The sequence below is a fragment of the Syzygium oleosum genome, unplaced genomic scaffold (assembly GCF_021117445.2).
Source record: "Syzygium oleosum isolate NSW1041296 unplaced genomic scaffold, Sole_v2.1 Sole_v2.31, whole genome shotgun sequence".
Taxonomy (NCBI): Eukaryota; Viridiplantae; Streptophyta; class Magnoliopsida; order Myrtales; family Myrtaceae; genus Syzygium; species Syzygium oleosum.
In genome coordinates, this window is record NW_026607515.1 from 221,182 (window position 1) to 227,588 (window position 6,407).

At 38.5% G+C, this 6,407-nt stretch overlaps 1 pseudogene; it reads right to left on the reverse strand.

Annotated features, from left to right (window-relative positions):
• Window positions 1–307: 307 nt before the first annotated feature.
• Window positions 308–2,789, reverse strand: LOC115686108 (LEAF RUST 10 DISEASE-RESISTANCE LOCUS RECEPTOR-LIKE PROTEIN KINASE-like 2.1; annotated as a pseudogene).
• Window positions 2,790–6,407: the final 3,618 nt, after the last annotated feature.

The window sequence follows — 6,407 nt, forward strand, 5'->3', positions numbered from 1 at the left end:
TCAGGGTTTAATTGTATACACCAAAGTGTAACTATTATCATCTTTTTAATCACCTTTCTTTCCTCTTCTACAACTTCTTCCATTTCAACACTTTCTCCTTTATTGACTTGGTCATGTACCCATAGAGGAAAATAAATTTGGCTTGAGTGTTCTGCATTTGCTTTTATATTTTTCCTTCTACCTGCCATTTCCATGAGAAACATTCCAAAGCTATAGACATCCACTTTAAAAGATACACCATCGATATTTTTGTAGAACAACTCAGGTGTCATATATCCTAAGGTTCCTCTTGCAGCAGTCACTGAGACTATACTATGATCAATTGGATAAAGTTTTGCAAGTCCAAAATCAGAAACTTTCAGAGTGAAATTTTTGTCTAGAAGAATGTTGTGAGGTTTGATATTAAAGTGTAGTATTTGTATGTCACACCCCCAATGTAAGTATCCAATCCCCCTCGCCACCCCAAGAGCGATCTCATATATTTTCATGCAATCAAGAACTTTATCACCTTCCTTGGTGAATATGAGCTTATCCAAAGATCCATTTGACATGAGATCATACACGAGAGCTTGTTTCGAGCCTTCAAAGCAAAAATCAAGGAGTTGCACTATATTAACATGGTGAATTCTTTCAATAGTAGCCACTTCACTGATAAAATCTTGGCCATTGGCCTTGGATTGCTTCAAAATCTTGATGGCCACTTTGTTGCCGCTTCTGAGCATTCCTTTGTACACTGAACCATATCCCCCTTCACCTAGTTTGTGCTTAAAATTTCTGGTGATCTTCTTAATATTCGAGTAAGAGTACCTTATGGGCAAAAAGTTGTTATGAGCTTGCAAAAATTCTTCGATGTTCTTGTCCATTGCCAAGTGCCTTCTTCTGTACTTGTAAATTAGAAATATCGTGACAAATGGCGCCCCAATTACGAATTTCGCTGCACATAAATATGCTGAGGAAAATTTTGTAGGTTAGATTAAGTTTTTTTTTTAATTATTTTAAGAACAAATCATTGCGGCTTACCTAGTAATGCCGTAAATTCTACAGTTGTCCAAACTGAAAACACCTTCACACCTGTTGAAGGGACGAGGGATGTGAAAAGGAATTGAAGGAAAAGAAGTATGGAAAACAAAACTCATGAGAAAAGAGAGTAATAGCAAGCTACGTTGTACAGGTTGAATTTTGTCCAAAAGAATATGAGAAGTGGAATGTGTGCATTTGCAAATAAATGGAAATAATAAGCTTCAGTTCACATGGATGATAGACGATGCAAGAAACTCCTTTTGCTTTGTTAGCAATCTACAAATATAATGCAACAATACATGAATACCATTTTATAAGAATTTGTTAAACAAGTGTCTCTTGAATTATTAGTTAAGTGACTAATTAAGGAACTAGTTCAGAAAATTTACACTACGCAAACAAAAAACTAGTCATGTGGCTTCTTGCACAACATTCCTTTCTTTTTTTGCTCTTTTTTTTGCAAATCTTGCAACTCCAATTATTTGATTTTAAAATGCAACACGAAGCTCGCGAAACCTTTCCAATAAACAAATGTTGACATATACTAACATGTATATTTTGTCATAATTATTTTGGATATTAAATATTTGTTTGAGGTAAAATTTCATTGGCAGCCGATGCTTACCGGTGTAGTAATCGGATCTGCAACCCGCAGAACCCATGAAGATGCTAAAGAAATCAAAGAAGCAAAAGGAAATTTCCTTCTCTTTATCTAGAAGAAAGTAGAGATCGAATCCGTCGGCCATGATGTTATGGATTAGCTTGTAGTTGTAGGAGCTGGTATTAATCTGCTCTTCACCCCAAAAATCATATGTTACCCACGTCCAGCTCTGAATGGTGCAAAAATCCCTGATATACGATGCTTTTGGATCGAGCAAAGCATACAAGTTCCAATTCGATGAGGTGTTGGAAGAGTACGACCCCTCAATGCATGGACCAGTCGCGATGTAGAATGGAGAACTAACCGGCTTTGAGCAGTTCACAATGACAAATGCACCATTGACGTTCCTCCCGTATGTGTTGTTTGGATCGGAATAGAAGCTATCACGCGTCCATGAATGGCGAGGGAGAGATAAGCAGTCATCCTTTTGCAGCCCATCATCAACCAATCTGATTTCATAGGTGGAATAATCGATAGACTGCACGTAAAATCAGCCATCAAGCAAGTACAGAACAATGTGATTATCTTCACAAACCAGCTCTTTCGATGAGTCACCGCATCTTTTCGGGTCACTCTTTAGTCGAAATGGGTGACTTATATTGCGAATGTTACCACAAGATGAAGCGATGCATTGCGGATTACTCGACTTGACATTGCTAGTCATCGCTTGCAATAGAACAAGAATGAGTAGCAACACTGGATAGGCATTCAAGGAGCTGGGAGCACTAATCATGTCTCTGTTCGTCTTCGGGCGAAGAGAAAATGGTAAAGAATTGCCTGTTGGGTGTGGAGGAGAGGCACAATATAAAAAAGATGGAAAAAAGATGGGACGAACGTTGTTTGATTGGAGACTTTGGAGTCGACTTGTAATATAAAGAAGCTCAAGTCAGTCAACGGAACAAATGCATCCAAGTCAAGAAAGTAAAGGGGTGGACCCAAACTGAGGAATGGCCGGTGGCGATCCCTATTTCCTTCTCCACTTTGCTTCCACTTTCTTTCTCCACGTGATTGTTGGGTCCACATCCCATCAAGAAACAAGTCGTACTTCCTTCCGATACACTCACTATCTTTTCTTTATTTTCTTCTTCGTTTGTTTCCCTCCTCCCTTCTTTGAAATTTTTCTGTTCCGTCGTCGGCGCTTGATGACTTGACATGTATCCGATGTTTGCCAAATGAAGTCACAAACTTTAGATGTAATTCTAATTTCTCACACGGTCGAATCATCTTGTGAAATAAATAATCACTATAAGAAAAGCATATTGAACGATGCTATTGTCGACCTAGTTATAATTAATTACGTGTCTTGTCGAGCAAATTTGAAAAAATACTTATTGAAAGCTAAAATGTATGAATTTGCAGTAGTTTCTGTGCATAGTAGTTACATAAAATACCCTCTCCGTACTCCGCTCAAAAGCAAAATCTTATATCTTTGTACCATAGTTGTATTCTTGCAATGCAAGTGGCAAGAATAACTATACTTGCTTAAGTATAAATTTAAGCCAGTACAGTTATATAAAGATGGGATTTATGTAGGGACAATTTGAAGCAATAGTGGTCCTAATGACTTTCTTTATTGAAATTTAATCACACTAATGATTGAGGGGGCACGATACAGGGGATATCATTCTTAGCTAGAATCAGAAGGGACACATACTTTAATAATTCCTGAAGACAAAAACAACCCCAATCGCCTTTGATGTGGATTGGAGAATAGTGCGCGTAATTGGTGCGATCATTTCAAACTAGTGATATCTCTTTCTTAGCTAGAATCAAACAGGGGCACATGATTTAATAATTATTGAAGGCAAAAGCAAAGTCTTCTCAAAGAGTCACGACATGTAGTAGAGCAGTGGGTGACATTGATGCAGTCACTTCAAACCCGTGACATCTCTCTTTTCATCTCCACTTCTAATTCACTCTGGTCGATTGATACAGTCAACCAATTTTTTAAAACCCATACATGCATATATGGAAGAAAACTTAGGTTTGGCTACTAAAATAAAATTTAATTAGCAGTGTGAGGTTGATTAAGTTACTACGTAAGGAGATTTGTTGAAGTGTGGCCTCTTTATTTTATTGAACTTTGCGCAAAAAAGAGTTTTCATAAGTAAGAAAACAGGAAGAAGAGACAGACTTGCATTTTGGAAGCCCACGAGAATCATGCTTTCTCACTTTTAAATTTAATTAATTACCAGACTTTTGTCGTGTCTTATGTCAATGTTACTTTTGAGCTACAAAAAGGGTGTAACGTTGATAGAATCATATTAGCGCATCCTTCGCGATACTCATTAAGAACGCTTAAAATGGTGACTATAATTTATGTACAATATACATGTTATAAATTGAACAAAAAATAGGAATTGTGTATGGGCCTATTAGCACGTAACCGACATATTACCTTAATCAAACGGGCTAAATTTTCTCATTCTTGAAAGATAATTATTAAGTCCTAATCGATCCATTTTGAGAAACTTTTTAAAATTTACCATATGAAACTGTACTAATATATCGACCATCCACCGAAATGGTAGCTAGAGGCTATATTACCTTTTTGAGTGTTGAGCATCTCTTTGATGCTCTGAGGCGTGGCGGCCCGAGAGGTAAATCCGTTGCAAATGTGATAAGTGTGTATATTACTAGGAGTATTGTGCCTGGGACACGATAGACAACGTACTAAAACTTGGCCATCGATAACTAGTGCGGTTCGGGGGGTGACACATGTCGATCCCGAGTCAACCAACTCAATGCTTATAATTAAATGAGATCGGCATGACAAATTAGCCACACTGGACCCAACAAATCCTCAGGTTCATAATCTAAAAAATGAGTTTCTTAGTTTGCGATGGTTATATTCCACCATCAAAGCAGTACGGCTACTCCATCTTAACGTGTCTTGCAATTCGCCATTCCAAAGCCTAAATTAAGTCATAAACTTTAGATGTAATTCCAATTTCTTACACGGTCGAATAATTTCACGAAATAAATAATCGCCATAAGAAAAGTATCTCATATGACAATGATATATTGCACAGCGTCATCATCGACCTAGCCATGAATGACTACGTGTTTTGTTGCGCAAATCTGAAAAAACCTTATATGAAGCTATATTGTATAAATTTGTAATAGTTTATGTGCATAGTAATTACATATAATGCCCTCTCCTGTACTCCGCTTAAAAGCAGAATCATATATATCCATATTATAATAGTATTCTTGCAATGCACGTGGCAAGAATGACTGTAGTTGCTAATACAGCTATATAAAGATGGGATCCGCGTATGGACAATTTGAAGCAATAGTGGGTCCTAATTAGGGGTGTAAACAGTTCGATTTGATTCGGTTTTCTTGAAAAACCGAACCGAACCAAACCATTAAGGGCAACCTTTTGAACCGAACCAAAACTCGCTCGAACCGAATTAGAACCGAATCAAAAAATCGATTTGGTTCGGATCGGTTCGGATCAGTTTTCGATTTTTTTTCTTTTTTTTTTCAAACTTCCTTCTTCTTTCGCAGATCTATTATGAAAGAGACTCTCTCTCTCTCTCCTCTCCTCTCCGTCGGAGCTGCCTCGCCTCCAGCAATGGCGGCCACTGACACCTAGTTCGATCTCAGAGTAAGCCCACCCCCCTCTCCTCCATTTCCACTTTCCCTCCTTTCTCTCTCTAACCCCCCTTTCCCTCCCTTGTCTCTCTCTGTGCGTTTCTGTCGGCAGCCGTCGCCGCACTCCGCCTTCTCCGATGGGTACATCCCCTCCACTACCCTTGCTATGTCTTTTTGTCTTTTTCTTTTTTTCTATTGTGGGGGGGGGTGGGTTGTTGTTGAAAGGTTGAGCTTCCCCGCTGGGGGTCCTGATCTGCTTTGCCTTCTCCGGCAGGTATCGATCGCCAGTACTTGTAATTGCCTTTAATCTTTGCTTCAGCAGAGGCAGCGCGATGTCGAATTTAGAGACTCTGCTAATGAGCAGAGGCAGATGCAGCGAAGGCGAGAAAGCCCTAAAGCTAAAAGCAAAAGGCTTTTCGGGTAAAAACCAAAGTGTCTATTGCAGTTCGGTTCAATCCGAACCGAACCGAAAGAAACCGAATTGAAAAAAAAAATTTGGTTAATTTTGATTATCCGAACCGAAACCGAAACCAAACCGAAATTTACGAAATTTTCGGTTATGTTCGGTTCGATTTTTCGGTTCGGTTCTGACACCCCTAGTCCTAATGACTTTGTACATTAGATAAGGGGGATGTTGATCTTTGCCAGAATCATAAGGGAGACATGCTTCAAGAATTATTGAGGACAAAAGCAACCCCATGAAGATATCACCGCCTTATCTCTCTAGATCTTTCTTGATTAGTCTTGATCTTTCGTATTTCAATGACTAGTTAATGTGATTGTTTGTATTTGGTCTTAACCTTTCGTGTTTCGATATCTAGTTAATATCAGATACATGTATAGTCATTTATGAGTCATATCAAGAGTCATGTATTTATGCCTATATAAAGGCAAGTCTAGTTGAAGTATTCGTAAGGTGAATCAAGTCATAATAAAATAGTTTATTCCTCTCCTCTCCTTAAGTGTTTTTCCTTGAGAGTTACTAATTAAAGTTGTTCACCTTCGAGAGTTGCCGACGATAGTTACCGACGATCGAAGCTTTCACTTTCAAGTGTTTTGCCTCTAAAGCTCAACAAGTGGTATCAGAGCTCAGGAGCTGAGGACCATTGTACATGAGCAACCAGTC